Source organism: Myotis lucifugus, unplaced genomic scaffold (assembly GCF_000147115.1).
Source record: "Myotis lucifugus unplaced genomic scaffold, Myoluc2.0 scaffold_5, whole genome shotgun sequence".
Taxonomy (NCBI): Eukaryota; Metazoa; Chordata; class Mammalia; order Chiroptera; family Vespertilionidae; genus Myotis; species Myotis lucifugus.
In genome coordinates, this window is record NW_005871053.1 from 17,576,781 (window position 1) to 17,594,789 (window position 18,009).

Genomic DNA, 18,009 nt, shown 5'->3' on the forward strand with positions numbered 1-18,009 from the left:
CTAGATTGATCCATATTTTATCTGAGGTTGAATTCATTCCCTTTGTCATATTCAGGTTAATACATATCTTTTATTTTATATTTCATCATTTTATTTTTATGAAAATCTAAGCTAAAGTTTGAAATTATAGAAACATTCAGAATATAAATTCCCTAGAATCTTTTTTATCCAGGTCATATCTTATTTGAGTTGGGGGCAAAGGGGTAATCAAAATTTTTTACCAAACCTAATGTTAATTTGTGCTAGCTACAGGTCCTGGCAATAATTTCCCATCTCTAAGGAACTGTGCCGGTCTTTAAAAGGAAGTAGCAAAAGTTATCAGTTATGGGAAATAAAGCCACTAAAAAGTTTAGAGAAATATTGCAAAGGATTTAATTTGCCCACTATAAATTATGATAATTACTCTTCAAGAAAGATTTCCTATTTCACTTTTTGGTCTGAATTTGTACATTTGCAAGTCAATTTGCAGCCATTTGTGCTTGCGTTGTTTTTCTTGGCTGTTTTCTGTGAGAGCGGCCTGCACACGATGGAGGGAATGAAACCCAATATTGAAGGGAATCTGCAGAATTCAGCGCAAGTCTCAGCTCAGTGACCAGATGAAGAGCTGTTGTGAATTTGTGGAAAGTTGTTACTTCAGGCCATTTGGTGCTTCTTAAAACCATCAAATGTTAAGTATCTAAACAGAATGGGATTCAAAGGGTGTAAGTAAATAAAATACTTTATAGTGAAATATTTCAGATAAGACCCTTCCTACCATCCATTTTTATGAAGTTTTCTAAAGTAAAGCTTTGAAAGATTCAAATTTCAAGCTGAATACTCACATATAATCATTAACATTTCTCTTAGAATTTTACTATGCTTTTATTGTAGGCTTTGAAATAACCATAAAGTAAAACTTTTAATTTCATTTCTGGAAGATTCTAAGTATTAATTTGGTAGAGAAGCATCTATGTGGGATGATTTTAAGAACCCACTCATCACCCAAAAATACATCCATATCAGTCTGAAATTCTTTAATAAGAGATTTTCACCATATCCATGCAATGGTTCTGGAAGAAATTGTATATTAGGCCCCCTTTATTGCTTACTTTCCAACATGGCAGTGATTGTGAGGTAAACCCTGAAAGCATGTGTGGGAGAAGAAATGAGTAAACTGCTAAGGGATATAACACTTGAGCAGCCCCTAAAATCAGCAGGAAGACCTGGGAGTTCCTGAAGGAAAAAGACCTTAACACTGTACTGGTTTTATTAGTTCTTTAAGTTTAAGACCAATTCATATTTATTAATCCATCCATCTTATCGTTGACTCATTCATTCTTCCTTCCATGTACAAAAATGTTAGTGGATCTCAACTAGATCCTCTATTGGGTTCTTTAGAGGATGAAAAGATGAGTAAGTTATCTCCCTGGACCTCTAGTAGAGAACACAGAGAGTAAGAAAAGAATTGCTCAGGAAATGTTCCAAGTGTTGGGAGAGATAAAACTTGTGGAGAACACCAGGGAGAAGGGTGGTTAATTCTGGCTGTGAGAGCTCAGGAGAGATTCAGAAATGAGGTAGCATTAGAGCTTGATGGAAAGAAGTTAGTGAAGGGGCATTCCAGGCAGAGTGAAGACAACATTGCCCAGGTCCTAAGGTAACAAAGAGTATGGCCTATGGGGGGACCCTGAGTTGGTTAGGAATGCCTGGAATTTTAGAAATATAAGGTGTATGATGAATAAGGTGTAGGTGCATCTGAGTAGATGGGTAGCCATGAACCGGAAGTCCTTTTAGGCCACATAAAGGAGAATGGGCTTTATCCATGGCTCTGTGACATGTTTCTCTTCTCATTTTCCTATGTCCCTAGGGTCATGACAATCCACTCATTCTTTAATTGTTGGTGTTTTCTCTGGGTCTGAGCTTGGTTCTCACTGTTCTTCATTTCCTTGGGGAAACCCATGTGGTTTCAAGGATAATGATGAGTGCCAGATCCCTGCCACTAACCCGCTTCTCTCTTCTGAGCTCCACCTTTCAAATACCTGCTGATCACCTCTTGAAAATGTCATGAAGGGGCCTCAAGCTTAACTTGCTCAAGCTAAGCTTGTAGTAGTCCACTTTAAAACAAGTCCTCATCTTTATTAAGGACCTCACCACACACCTAGTCATCCAAGTCATTAAGTTCAGAGCTGTTTTCAACTTTCCCTGCTCCCTAACTCCAAACATTCTTGGTTAGTAAATTCTGTCAATTCTACCTTCAAACATTGAAATCTTTTATCATCCCCACTGACATTGCCATAGTTCTTCATGTTATTTAGGCCAGAGCTTCTCAAATTTGGGCTGCATGTGTATTACCTGGAGAACTTATTAAACCCAGTTTCCAGGGCCTTACTACCTGAGATGGTGATTCAGTACTCCAGGTGGAAGCCTGGGGGCTGCACTTCTAACAGGATCTCAGGTAAGGCTGATTCTTTTGGTCTATGTCCATAGGTTGTGTGGTACCAGTTTAACTATTCCAATTGGTTGCGTGGTACCAGTTTGCTATTCTTAACTAGCCTCACTGCTTTGGACTCACAAGCTTCAATATTTCTAATGAGGTTATTGTTACAAAGCACAACTCTTAACAAGTTGCTTTTCTGCTTATATATTTCATAGGGTTCACTCTAATACATTGACCTCACTCTAGTGCCCAAACATATTTCCTTGCATGCGAGGTCCTTGACAAACTGGTTGCAGCCTAATTTTCCAGTCTCATCTCTCTTCACTTTTCCCTGCACCTGTTTAATAGTATGATTTATGTCTGTTTTTCCTAGTTCTAGTGATTTTGTTAGTTCTGTTCCCTATACCGGTCCACTCTTTTCTTCTATTCCCCATCTATTCCTCAACCCACAATGGATAATTCTGACTTGTTCTTTAAGACCTAACTCACATATGACATGTTTTGTGCTTGAATAGATCTTTATACTGCTCTTATAGGAATTACAATGCTTTGTCTGTCTCTTGGTTTTTCCCATAAGAATGTAAGCTCATCAAGGGAATGGACTTTGTCTTTTATTTAGCTTTGTTTTTCAAATGCTTAGCACAATGCTTGACCATGTCACACATCAATGATGTTGTTTATACTGAATTTAACCTTATAAGTCAATGTTTCCTCAAATGTGTTCTATTAGTGACAAGAAACTTTTCAAGAAAAGGTCCTCTGGTCTAATAATTTGGTAAATCATAAATTCTAAATAATACAGCCTATAGGCTTTAGGAAAGGAGTAGTAAAGAGTCCTGTTAGCCCTGGCCAGTTTGGCTCCGTGGATAGAGCCTCGGCCTGCAGACTGAAGGGTCCCAGGTTCAATTCCAGTCAGAGGCACATGCCTGGGTTGTGGGGTCAATCCCCAGTAGGGGGTGTGCAGGAGGCAGCCAATCAATGATTCTCTTTCATTATTGATGTTTCTATCTCTCTATCTCTCCCCCTTCCTCTCTGAAATCAATAAAAATATATTTAAAATATATAAAAAAAGAATGCTGTTAAATTTTGTGTAATACAGTATTACCAAAAAGTATTTATTTGAGAAGTGCTCTGGAACTCAATAGAGAGGGGAATTGGTGTATCAGAAAGATTCTGGCTATAAAGTAAAGAGTGGTCTGTGGTGCGGGGAGGGAGTGGGCTAAGGAGTGAGGCAACAAGTAATACTGGCAACCAATACCAAGGGCCTGAATTTAGGCAGCGAAGTAGGGGGTGTGAAGAGGTCTTAGCTCCGAGTGCTCTTCTATGGTAGGGGAAATTGGAGAGGGAAGAGAGGAAGACACTGAGAATGACCATGAGGGTTAGTTGGCTATTATTGTGTTCCATATTTGGGAAGGAACTTTCTGATTCCACGAAGTGTTAGGCATGTTAACGGTCTGAGAAATGTACTATAGCTAACCACACAACATTTTTTGAAGTCAATTGGTCAATAAGCTGCAAATCCTGTTTCCTTCCCCTATCCAGATTAAGAAGAGGAGAGGAGGAATTTTTATCTTACCCTTTCATTTTTTTCTGGCTCACACAAACCAAAGTCCAGTCCTGTTTTTAGCTACTTATTATCCACTATGCCCTCAGTACTGTGCCTAGGAAGTGTCTGCTGTGACAGAGGTGTTTAACTGGGCAGTTTTGTCCCTCAGATGACATCTGTCACTTTCTGGGGAGATGTTGGTTGTTACAACTGGGGTGGTACTACTGGCATCTAGTGAAGAGACACCAGGGATGCTGTTAACTGTCCCACAATGCACAGACAGATCCCACAAAAAAAGATCTGTCCAACCCCAAGTGTCAATAACACTGAGGTTGCAAAACCCTGGTTTATGGAACAAAACTTGGAGCAATTATTTTCTGATGATTTGAAGAACAGTGGGGGGTTTGCCTAAATTATTAGAATAACAACCTCATTTATGGGACTTGCTTTGTTAATATAGGCCTAGCCAGGTGGTGTTGAATAAGCATTAGTGCATGATTTAATCTTAGTTCCTTTCTCTTCCAGTGACTAATTATAAGCGATTTGAATTGCTATGTGTGATCAACGATGTAAAAGTAGGACAAATGCACCTCTAATGAGACTACATTAGATTCTAAACTTAAAGCTCCCCACAGCATTTGCTCTAGTGTAGGGATGCAGAGGAAGTGGCATGGGTTGTAGAGCCAGGTGTCCTGGGGCTGATATCAGCTCTGCTGCTTACTGAATATATATCTCCCCTAAGTTGACTCTGAGCCTCAAGTTTCCTCATCAGGAAATTCAGCAATAATTTCTTCACCACTAGGAAGGTTAGATGAATTAATAGGAAAGTCATATAGTAAGCCAATATATCCCTTCTGTGTTTTAGGTCATATTCCCAGTGCTGGGGATATGTTCATTAAAGACAGATAAAAATCTCTACCTTTCTGGAGTTGGGAATGGTTGAAATACAATAAGAAAGATAAATAAGTAAAATATTTAGGTTATTAAAATGATGTTAAGTGCGCTGGAGGAAAGAAAAATCAAGAAACAAGCATGGTGTGCAGGGTTGATTGGTTTTTAGATGAGTAGGACAGGTGAGCCATGCTGATTTCTGGGGTAAGAGTATCTAGGCAGAGAGTGGCATCATTTGCAAAAGTCCTGGGGCTAGATCATATTTGGAGAGTTCAAAGAACATGAAGATGGGCAGTGAGCAAGGGGGAGGTGGGAGGTGGGAGGTGGGAAAAGGGAGACATTGTGTGGGACCACAAAGACCTTTGCAATACGTTGGCCATACAAGCATTAGCTCATTGTTATTGCCTGTAGGTAAAATGTTCCAATGTGCATTATAGTTCACATAAGAATATTCCATAAACCCCTAAAAATTCTGTGCCCTTCTAAAAATGTTTTAAAGACATCCTTCATTTAAGCAAAATGGCAAGGCGTCTAAGTGCAAAGGACAAACTTCTAGAATTCTCATGGCCAATCTGCTCCGTGGGTTCTTTTCTTGTGGCAGCCACCCACTCTGCCTTGGAGCCCCACCCATGGGAGAGCAGAAAAAACTTAACTCTGGTGTTTTTTCCCCCTCTTCCTTTGTACAGAGGAATAAGCTTAGCGAGGCTGCCTGAGAATTTAAAGTATACCTTCTTTTGTTGTGCTGCCACTATAGTTTTGTTCTTGCACATTCTTAGAGACAGTTTGTATTCATCCTGAAAACACAGACATTTTATTTAGATACAGCACTATTATCTAATCCCTGAGTAGATACAGATTAAGAATTTCTAAGATTTTGAACAGCAATGTTCAAAAACCTTTTGCTCTATGCAAATGCTTTCAATTTTCCGTCTCACTCCATGCTATTTCCTGTTCTGGAGCATAGAAGAGGAGACGCAGGACCCAGCATTGTTATTTGCAGTGAACACACTTCCCCAATAAAACCATAAGCAACAATGAACTTAAGCTTGCTCTACTCTCATTTGAACCTACAATTAAGAAGGAAGGAAAGATCTTCTGTTTCAGTAATACTTGTTGCTAACCTACTCATCAAAACAAAACATTTGGGTATTAGAGGTGAAAGCTTGAACTTGATAATGATTTTCACTTACCAAAATGATTTTGCAGCCCAAGTGTTTCTCTTGTTTTTAAAGTATATTTCCCCTATTGTAACATGTTTTCGTTTTTCTCCATGTAGAACAAAAAGAGTCCATGGTAGAATCAGAACTGCCTCTTTTATTCTGTGTTTCAGAGTCAAGGGTCTCAGTAAAACTCCCAGCAGCTGGAAACATAAAACTGTAAACTAGGTAGAGAGTTCTGTCTTTAACTATTGCACTCAGCAAGATTGCTTAGCTTATTCCTCCATTTCATGTGTTTTGTGGATTAAGATTAGGCCCCTGGCACTTACCTGCTGCCATTGTCACATTTGTCTGTCCGTCTGTCCATCTGGCCATCTGTCTTGCTCTGTAGAGTTCTCACTCTCACTCTTTCACTCTCTCTAAAGACAGACTTTTCTGTACCAAAAGGCGGTAGGATCTCTCCTGACCTGAGGGAAATGATTTCCAGAAATTTGTGGTAATAATATTTTAATAATATTTGTGGTACGTCCTTAGTTGGAGGTTACACTGTCCTCTTATGTCTTGTGGGGATGTCCCAGCACTGGGGCAAGAATAGCACCAAGACTCGCTTCCTAATCTAGCACGCACACACGTGTGTGTGTGTGTGTGTGTGTGTGTGTGTGTGTGTGTGTGTAGGGGGTGTTTCATGCTCTAGAACACTGCTTAATCCACGTTCCCAGGAGAAGTACCACTCCCAGCTGTGCATACAGATTAGGGAGAGATGTGACCTTATGGTGATGCTCTGCTTCTTTCTTCATTTTTTAGAAAAAGGTTCATGTTTCTGAGCAACATGGACAGACAGCTCCTTCTGTTCTTAGAGTCCCTTTTCTGAATTACCTATTGATTCTTAGGGAAGAAAAGTGATGAAAGCTAAACCTGCTCTTGACTCTGAAATTTGTATTTCCATGTGTATTTCTTTGTTTTTCTGTTATATTTGTGAGAGGGTGTGTAAAAATGTTTAAAACACTATGGCTTTACCTTCTTTGAGCTGCCTTGCCAGAAATCCTTAATTCAGAATATGTAACACGACATTATACACAAACCCTGGCCATGTCTTAAACAATCTAGAAGGTTCTTATGTCATTACCTTGTTGTTCTGTTATGAAAATTAGTAAATACACAGACACAAGTTCTGCCTCTCAGGACTTCTGCAAACTATGGGAAGTAGCTTGCATTTACATTTTGGGAATAATCTTTTTTGGTGCATTTCTTTTAAGTCAAATCCTGTTTTTGCTGTAGCAAAGCCCTGGTTGGAAAAATATAGAAGAGAGAGGGGAAAAAAGAATGTTTGCAGAAAAATTACAATTATATCTTCTTTTAAACTGCTCCTACCATGTTCTGATCAACACGCTAAGTATTTGTCATTTACTAGGGATGAAATTAGTCACGTCTGGTGGGGCTTGCTGCCAAGGGTGTAAGGTAGACATTTAACCTACCCTATCCATGTTCCCCAGCTCCCATCAGCACTTATTGTGAGTAAAGTTGCTGTAAAAATATAGAGGCGAATTTCTGAAAGGAAATGTGGGACTAACTCATACCAATGTCTCCACAGTCCTACGGTGGTTATGTTTCATCACTGGCCCTTGCATCCGGAACTGGTCTTTTCAAATGTGGGATAGCGGTAGCTCCAGTCTCCAGCTGGGAATATTATGGTATGGAAACATTTCATAAACATTGCTGCGAAAGCATTTAACACATAATTGCTCCATATTTGAGGTTGCTAGGAAAACAAATTATGCAGTAAAATTTACCCCAGCATCATCGGGGAAATACAATGTATAAACAAGATTATTTATATGATTCAATATAATTGTGTTGTAACAATTTAAGACATTTTAGAGTGGGGAGGACTTTTCCAAAATCCAATATATCTTCTTCTCTCAATAAATATTGCTCCTCCTGCTGAACCAAACCTTTAAAATCAGAGCGAATTGTGTTTCTGCAGACACAGTTGCAGCATAGCTGGCTTCTAAGCACATCCTATACCAAGTCCGATGAAGGCCAAGTAATTCATCTCTACACCACAATCTGCAGCTTCCAGCTCCATTGCTTTAGAGATCAGAGCAATAACTATCTGTTCAAAAATTACACCTCTCCTGCTGCCTGTTTTTTAAGATTCATATCAATGCAGATGACTATTTGGAATTAACTCTAATAATTTTACAAAAATGAGCTCTCATCAGACGCTCGTCCCTGTGTTGGGGTAGAAATGAGACAGTTGTGACTTGTAGGGAATCCTTATTCAGAAAAAAAAATAATGTATATGTGTGCTGGGGGACAGATGTCTATCCCAGATAATTTAAGACACGAAGGAGAGTAATACAGGTGGCTACATGTGTGATTTCTTTTAAATAAAATGAGGTCATTCCATGGGGTCATTTCTAGCTCAACATTCCCTCAAGGGACACACTTTGGGTAGAAGTGAAAAAGCTAAGAATCAACCCTTTCTAATGATAGATTCTCCCGTTTCCATAATCTCCTCCTCCATTCCCTCGCCAGCCCTACGGAGGGAAATTGTAGAGCAACAGCCTTGGGTGGAGCATCGCAGTAAAGGACAGCAAGAACCTTCCTGAGCAGCTGCACATGGGGGAACTGAGGAGCAGTTATCAAACCAGGGGGTCTCATGGGTCAATGAAACGATACATACCGTATGCAAACAACATCTTATATATTTTATAGCATCTATCTACACAGAGCGATTCATGGGTCTCCCGACAAAGGATGATAATCTGGAGCACTATAAAGTAAGAATCTTTTGTGATATTTAGGTCATTAATTTATTTCAGATGTGCACAATAATTTTAAAGCTGTCATTCAGAGTGTTCACTTTTGCTGGGTCCCCAAAGAAGTATGATGATCTTTTGTTTGCTGCAAAACACCTCACTAGAAAGGAATTTACTCCTTTCAGATTTTATTCTTTCTTTTTCCACCCTCCATCCCACCCCCAACCCCTCCACAGCTTGAGCAGGCATCATTTATGCCTAAGGTCTCACTCATATGTAACATATGACACATAAACTTTCAGTTTTTCAAACCAAGAATCAGATGGAGGTAATGCAAATGATGAAGAAAATGTGTTGCTCTGACTCTTAAATATTTATCAACCAAAGCAATACATAATTTCAGTATTGGTGCTAAGTCCATTGCACAATGATTTAGCTGGTTTTCTATTAGAACTTGCAGCAACTAAAATGTTAATTTTTCCTCTTTTCCAGAATTCGACTGTGATGGCAAGAGCAGAATATTTCAGAAATGTAGACTATCTTCTCATCCACGGAACAGCAGATGGTGAGGTTTAAGCAAGACTCTTACACATAAAAATACTGAGCCAGCATCACTTTGTTTAAGAAACATTAAGCATCCTCCTATGCCTGTGCTCAGGGTCAGTACCTAGGAGTCAGGGGCATTTCCATAAACGAGTGTGATTCCGCACTGCTGACAATGTCAACGGCATGACTAGATAATTGTCGGTGTTCATTTCCAGGCAGTACATTGTCACTCTGCGCTTTCTGGTATTTAACAGCACTTTAACTCTCTCTCTCTTTGTTGCAGATAATGTGCACTTTCAAAACTCAGCACAGATTGCTAAAGCTCTGGTTAATGCACAAGTGGATTTCCAGGCAATGGTACCTAATTTCCTTTCACTCATGTTCACGGCCTTAGACCCCTAAGCTAAAAGGAGGAATCTTATTTTTAATTCTTAATGTTTTTTTTTTTTACAAAACCTGACAAACAGGCAGAAGGGTAGAGTAGGCATAACATTAGCAAATGAATCTTGATCTTTTGTTAACTCCCTGAAGGACAGTAGGCAAGTCCTGGCCCCTCTGGTGGTCCCGGATGAGTCCTGTATAAAATAAAGGCGTCCACAAGATTAGATTATCTAGCTCACACATCCAATAGTTTTGTGGTCCTATATGCCAGGAGTCCCTGCAAAACCCGGGAGTCCCAAAGCAGCTAGAAGGTTCTGTTTATTCTGTAAGAAGCTAGTGCAGGAAGTTATCAGACACCCCGAGGCTCCCTGAAGTCATGCCGCTCCACTCAGTTAGAGGATCTTTTCTTCCATGTGTCCTCAGCCCCTGGCACATATGTGGCCAACACAGGACTCCCGTTTTCACTGAGTGAATGACCGAATGAGCTCATTGTAAAATCCAGGTTGCATGAGGAATGGGAAATGAAAAAAGAGGAAAATAAAGTAAAAGCCAACGCAAAAGAGACAATCCCTAATGCCTATCCTTCCCCCTCTGAGGAAGCCTGAATTATTCCTCACTTGCTTATATTAAACAGAATCCAGAAAAGGAAACCCCACCTTTTGGAAATTTGTTGTGTGTGTGTGTGTTTTAATAATGTGCAAAAGGTGAAAAATATATTTTTATTGATTTCAGAGGAAAAGAGAGAGGGATAGATAAAAACATCAATGATGAGAGATAATCATTGATCGGCTGCCTGCTGCGCGCCCTCCACTGGGGAGCAAGCCCGAAACCTGGGCATGTGCCCTGTCCTGGAATTGAACCATGACCTCCTGGTTCAGAGGTCAATGCTCAACCACTGAGCCACACTGGCTGGGCTAGTTGTTTTAATTTTTTTATTGTCACTTCCCAAGGTAAATTCAATTTATAAGTTCATAGTATTACATCACCACCACTAGCTACTTTTATTTAGTGAAAACAATAATCTTACCAACATCTCTCCTACAATAAAGTTTAAATCTATGGTATCATATTTCTGGTTTTTAAAATGATACTATTTTTAACTCCTATAAAGGATGTTTATGTTGATACGTGTAGTGGATTTTCTGCCACAGAGAGGAATTAGAGTCAGAGACTAAAAGCCTCATGGGATGTCTGAGCTCGAAGGAACCTGAGGGAAATCAGATCCAACCCTCTCATTTTACAAATGAGGAAACCAAGCTCCAGACGAGCAGAGCAATGGACCCAGCACCTGAGCTCTGGGATCCGTGCCTCCTGATCCCAGGACGCTGGCCATTGGCAACGCTTAGCCACAGAGATCTAAGCTATAGTTTAAAGTAGACAAAACTGTCGTGAAGGTTAATAGATCTTTCAATCGTTCCACTCCAAATGCTTACATTTGTGTATTTTAGTGTTCTTAGGTAGAATTTCAACTATAATATTAGAAAAGTTAGCCAGGTCCTAGAGCCTGAAAAGGTCAAAGCATCGTGTGGCTGCAGGAATAAGGCGGCTTCTTCCTTTTGTGTTTCAGTGGTACTCCGACCAGAACCATGGCATATCCGGCCTATCCATAAAGCACTTGTACACCCACATGACCCACTTCCTGAAGCAATGCTTTTCTTTGTCAGACTGAACACGGTGCCGATCCAAGCCCGTATCACCATCTGAACACATCAGACAAATGCCTCAGACTGTTTGCTTGTGTTACTCTTTATGCTGTTAAGTGTTGGTATAAACAAACAAGTGAATGTTGTTCGAATGGCTGGCGAAAAATTGGGTGGACTCGGGGGTTCAATGGAAATATTGTTTACATTTCTCTGTTACTCTGTGGAAGAAGAGAAAAGGGAGCCGGGCCTTTTGCTTCAGACACAGTATTGTATCACCTGCTTGAGGGGAAAATAAAGTCAGAAGTTCCCATGCTATTATCTTGTCTGTGTTGATTGATTTCAGGTTCCAGTCTCTATGGAAGAAAACAAGGGATTCTGCTAGGCAAGGGGGTGAGTGCTATCAGGGTGGCTGGTTGTGACGGAGGAGGATGCAGGGCAGAGTGGGGTGTTTTGTAATGAGAACGCTAGTGCTGGCTCAGAGCACCCAATGGCATTGGGCAGAGATCGGTCAGAGAGGCACTGGGAGAGGAACTCTGATGTTGCAGCTATGCTCTCCCTCCAGGAAGTGTTTATGGCATGTCTCCCAGAAGACTTCTTCATCATTGCCAAGAGCACAGTCAGAATTTTGCGTTCGGGCTCCTTTTAAGAGATGCTTCAAAATTGGAAACATACCTATTTTGTATCCCTTTTGTGAATTAGTAATAGTAACTGCCTTCAGATTGCTAAACCACACCAGCCTAAACAAACCCGAAAACTAAATAAAATGGACATCAATAGCTGAAAAGGAAAAATGTTCTATGAGATTTTCTGGGGTTTGACTTCTATGCTATAGAGTTCATTCTGAAAAAGGAAAAAAAAAGCCATAATGACTGAAATCTCAAAGGCAGTGCTCTGCCAGGAACTGTCCCCATCAGTGAGAAATGTGTGGGCAGCTCGCCATCTCTGTGATCGCCACGGAATGACAGAGAGCCACGCCAGGTCAGCAGAAGCTACTGTTGGAAGTGTCCGTGCAGCCAGGGCCTCAGGCATTCTTCGTTGCCATCTTTCCCAGAACTGATTGCCCTGGATGATGTCTCCCCACCCCTAGCTTGATTCTTCCTAATTGCAGGTAGAAGACCCTCAGGCCTTCTCTCATGCTCTGTAGCCAGAAGAACCAACGCAGACATAGAACATTAAGCAGGAAGGGGTCTTGAAGGTCAGAGAACAGACTCTTATAGAGTTTCCAGATTTCTTAGTCCAGCACTCTTACCACCACTGTGTTCTGAAAGCATGCCTCCCACTCACGCCAGATAGTCCCACCTAAGCCCTCAGGTACTTTGTGGTGGTCAGGGAGCCTGGACAGCATCCTCACAGATTCAGGGCTGGCCACAGCCTCCTTCCTTCACAGCAGCTGCAGGTGCCCTGAGGGTCAGAGAGAAGCTAATACCACTTCCCGTTCTGCGTGGAGCAGCCTCTGAAGCAAGCCCATAAGATTGCCTCATAATTTCCTCATCATTCACTCTCTCCAGCCAGGGAGAGGAGAGAAACCACCAGTCAGAGACAACAGGACAATCAAAAGTAATAGACAGTCTTGTTACTCCCACTTCTTTTCTGCCGTGGTGGGATATGCATTTGGTATCATCACGCAGTAAGTGGTCTTCACCTCAGGCCTTCGTTCCCACTGTCACAGAGGCAATGTCTGAAAGGCAAATCTAATTGTGTATTTTCCCATGTAGGACCCTCCAGGGTCCACCACATGGTAGTGTAGGTATCCTATGTAGACTGTTGCCATCATCACAAAAAGTGCGATTGGATGGTGCTGTCCTGGAGGAGTCTTCACAGACTGTATCCTGGGACGCAGCCAAGGACAGGAGCTCACCAACTGATGAATGAGTGAACGCCTCTGTGCTCGGGGACTCAGGTTTCCTACATTTCTGTCGATGCAGCCTCCCTGAGCCCCTCCGGCAGAATCATCCGGATGCTCCTCAGGCCTGTCAGCGCGTGTTTATGTATTTATTCATTTATTCAACAAACATGCATTGAGTCTGTCTATGTATCAGACAGTCTGCAGGACGTTGAGGCTATAGCAGAGAGTAAGGTAGCAACTTGAGAGGCAGTGTTTTGGGTGGTTTTGTTTGTGAATGTTCACATTTTGTAGAGCTTTTCTAAATTCTTCTTTTGGCTTGGAAGATAAAAGGTACGCAAACCATAGAGGGAAAGATTTTAGTAGAAAATACCAAAGTAAAAGGGATGATTAAAGTACATCTTACCTTTTATATTTGTAGGAAGCAAATTGTAATAACTACTGTTGATCACATTTTATTCTTGCACATGAAGTTTGGGGGTGAAGAGTGCCCCAACACCCTAATGAATGCACAGTTATCCTTCATATATGACAAACTTCAGATTTTCATTCATTTATTCGACAAATGACATTGCAAGCCACTATTTCAGGACCCCCATCCTCCCGAAACAGACCAGTATATTAGAGAGGATGCCTGTCTAAAGGCAGGAGCGTCAAGTCTTGTAAAAGTGAGAAATGAATGTAACTACAATCAAGTTCAAATGAGATCAGTACTGTAGGGATGGGATTCTAGTATGTGTAAGAAGGAAACTCTAAAATATTATGCCATCTCAAAATAATCTCATCTCAGTCTCACAATGCTGACTTTAGAGATATTTTTAAAGGTTTCAAAATTCTAAGTGACCATTTAATATTTCTCTTTTTATAATGTTTTCATTGATTTTTCTGAGAGAGAGGAAGGGAGAGGGAGAGAGAAAGAAACATCAATCGGTTGCTTCTGTCCACCCCAACTGGGACTGAACCTGCAACCTTGGTATGTGCCCTGACCTGGAATCTAACTGGCAACCTTTCGGTGCACAAGATGACACTCAACCAACGGAGCCATACCAGGCCAGCGAATTTTTTTTTAAAAAAATAATATTTCTCAGAGTAAATGAGAAAGAAGCAGCAAGAAAATGGATATTTTATTAAATTGAACACAAATGAAGAAACTTTTTTGAGGTTTTAACTTTTTAAAAATCTAACCCCAAAATATAAAATGTATGATTTATTTCTTCACGAAAACTCTTTTGACTATCTGTGCCATGCATGGCAGTGCTCTGCACACTGCAGAGGTTACAAAGATGACTTAAGTGACAATTTCCCCATTTCCGGCCTGTTTCAGTAAAGGCGACTTAACGAATCTGATTTTCCCAACATTTGAGCATTTTTCAGAAACTGACAGATCTTTATGCAAATGTTGTTGCCAAGCTGTTTGTAATGGTGAAATTATACTTTGACAGTAACTCTTTAAAATATATTAAACCCAGCTAAGGTTTTTTTGGAAATGTTGCCAATTAAGTGACTTTAATGAGCTTCTTGATGGTAATGTAATTAAAATTCAGATGTTCTAATTGTAAAACAAAAAATACAGTTCTGGGAAAGTTAACAGTAAAATAAGCAAATGTAAAATGAATTAGGGCTAATTTAAATAGTGATTATGTGGTCTTCTGGGAAGATTCTACCAAAACAATGTTTTCAAATATGCTGTTTGTAGAGAAGAAAGGAGGCACTTACCAGATAATTGAAATTTATCCAGTAGAGCAGATATTTTGAGTTTACCCAATAAAACAGATAAAAAAATTCTGAACGCAGTAAATCAATCTCAGCTTATGAAAGGAGAAATACTCAAACTCTTCCTTGGCATTAGGGACAGGTACCTCGGCAATTGGAAGTGGAATAATTGCTGATTCAGGGAGAAATAAGTGCCTGAACCTTACCAAGCTACTTATAGAGAAAATGATCTGGCCTCTAGCAAAAGTCTCTAATGACCACCTGCTCAGATTATTGGCTTGCAGCTCCAAATGCTGGCCGTGAACAGTTCTTTTTTGACAAACAGGTAATGTCTTTGGCAAGTTAGAGCAATATGATATCAGTCTATTAGCCTCTAATTAATACTCCATTATTTACTTTACTTAAAAAATTGCTTTGACAGTATCTGTTTTCACAAATATCCATTGGTACGGCATTCCATCCTGCACTCTGTGGTTATAAAGTCTGTTTCCTGTGAGTAAGAGAGAGCGGTAATTAAGCCAGGTTCATGCCACAATGGTTTGACAACTCATTTTCCTTCTCTCCTAATTGCTTTTAATTGACAAGAAAAAAACGGGAACATCTTTACCAGCCATTAATTATTGGGGGAAGTAATTTTTTTAACTGCTACACAAGGTGAATTTTTTAGATAAATGTCTTAATGAAACATTTAAAATGATATAAAAACTACTTGTTAAAAACCTACTATCCATTCACACATCTTCAGTTTGTTATTAAAACATCTTTTTAGATATTAATGGACATAGATATTTTAGATATGTCATAAAAGTTGCCTATATCACACTAGAACTAAGCTAAGTTTTCAGTTTTAAGAGATGATAAAAAGTGATGATGCTTTAATATATACAAGTATTTTATATGCATACTAACAGGAAACAATGTGTCTCTCTTGTGTTTTTTTCAGAAGACTAAAGTAATACTTTCCAATATTGCAATTTGTTCCTTTTCAAATAGTATACAAGATAGCTTATAAATTAGTTGTTATTTGTAGAGCTAACAGTGTTTGGCATATGGTAAGTATTTTGGAAGGGTTTGCTACGTACATAAAGTAAACCACTTTTTAGTTAGTATGTTCAATAAATTAATTCTCAAGAAATTAATAGTCTGATTCAGAAGCCAATAGTTTCTTTTCCAAATCAGTGAATGTAGCTTAAGTACCAGGATCATCAATCCAATTAAAAATTAATCTTTATCTTTTTCTGAAAGAATGGGTCCTTTTAGGAATAACCAATATAGAAGTTGTGAGTGTCCAAGGAAGCTCATCAACCTTGGGACTTTATCTTGAATAAGTTGTCCATCCTTGATACCTGTTTGAAGAGTCAAATATTTGATAATAGTGATGGAAGCACCTTTGGGGAGGACAGCCAGCCAGGGAAACATGTGGTTGAGGGACGAGGACAGTTCACTCCCCCAGCTTCATGCACAACCTACAAAGCACCACACAGGCCTTCTGCTCTGGCCTGATCTCCACCACTCTCCCAAAGCCAGCCACACTAGCCTCCTTTCTCTCTCTCTCTCTCTCTCTCTCTCTCTCTCTCTCTCTCTCTCCCTCTCTCTCCACCTTAGCGGGGACTTCTCTGCTCACTGTATTCTACCACATCCAGAGATTTCCAGCCACATTATCTCACTGTTTTCTTGATATCACTTATGAGCATCAGAAGTTATTTTACTTATGTGTGTGCTTATTTGTTACCTATTTCTTCCATTCAAATATAAGCTCCCTACAAGCAGTGACCCTCTGTCTTTTCTGCACCCAGGGTCTCCCTGGGATAAGATGTTAGGAGCTTGGTAAATATGTGCGGACTCTATTTCCATCTTCTGTGCACAGGGGCCGGGGGAGGCATAAAACTGGAATCCTTATGTGTGATTTCACAGTGGAGACATCTATCTCACTCTTTCTGGAAATTAGTATGTAATAGAAACATGCTGTTTCCCCCTTAAAGCAGAGAGAAAAAATCCCTGAGCAGCAGGTAACCCACAGCCAGGAGAATGGGGTTAGGAAGGACATGAATCTTAGACAGAAATCTAAAAGAAGTTGGTCTTTCAACAAAAATGATTTTGGTTAGGACGTGAGAACACAGCCCACTGTACTGTCCTACCACCAATTCTTACTGCCTCTGGGTGAATCGTCAGGATGCCGCAACTGAGAATGTTTGGCAAAAACGTTCAGATGGGAAAAGGTCAGCTAAACCTCCAGAATAATACTGGTTATTCTAGCAGCGTTTATTTTTTAAAAAAAACAAAACACAGTATTTTTAAAAATATATTTCACTTAATATATTTTAAGTACTAATGGTTACATTTACATTATAAAACAATGATACCATGCCTTACACTGTTTAAGGAAAAGGTCGGCCATACGTTCAGACCCTGAAACTTCGGTTGGCTGGTTCTTTTAAATGCAGATTATAAACTTAGAATCATCAAAAATAAGCCATTAGGGGATAGATAGATAGATAGATAGATAGATAGATAGATAGATAGATGATAGATAGATGATAGATAGATAGGTAAGTTCTCAAAATAACTGTCATCACCATGACTATCTACCATCTTCCTTAATGAGATTGATTTTATATGAATTAATTAAAGGTTTAGAATCTTGTATTGGAAAAATGTAACAGATGCCTTAGCATACAGTTCCCAATCTCAAACAACTGCTGAGGCCAGTGAGGCACCCAGAATGAATGAAGCAAACCAAGGAAGTGTCAGCACGGTCTCTCATAACCTCAGGGTGGGACATCGGCAAGCTGGTGAGCACAACTGAAGAGATAACTACTGGTTCAAATCGTTGCCGGGTGGGAAAGTGGGCCTATTGTTTGCTGGCCTCGTTTTTGTCAAGAGAAATAAAAAAACTGGATTTTAAAATGTAAAGCCTCAATTTTGAGCACTTGGCAGCTAATATACAAGTAAATAAAACGCATCTGTGTGCCAGACTTAACCTGTGGGTACCCATTTCTATTTTGGATGTCAGTTATATACCAAGGACTCCATATACATTGTTTCATTTAATTATCCAAATTCTGTACATTGTAAATAAAAATATGTGGCCCTGACCGGTTTGGCTCAGTGGAG

The 18,009-nt window shown here is 39.9% G+C and overlaps 1 protein-coding gene across 1 annotated transcript in view; it reads left to right on the plus strand.

Annotated features, from left to right (window-relative positions):
* FAP (fibroblast activation protein alpha) overlaps window positions 1-11,654 on the plus strand; it is a 72,632-nt gene extending 60,978 nt beyond the window's left edge. Inside the window, exons 22-26 of the transcript XR_002826596.1 lie at window positions 7,599-7,698; window positions 8,726-8,790; window positions 9,262-9,334; window positions 9,599-9,672; window positions 11,264-11,654. The gene's annotated coding sequence lies outside the window, so the exon portion shown is untranslated. The remainder of the gene's footprint in view (window positions 1-7,598; window positions 7,699-8,725; window positions 8,791-9,261; window positions 9,335-9,598; window positions 9,673-11,263) is intronic.
* Window positions 11,655-18,009: the final 6,355 nt, after the last annotated feature.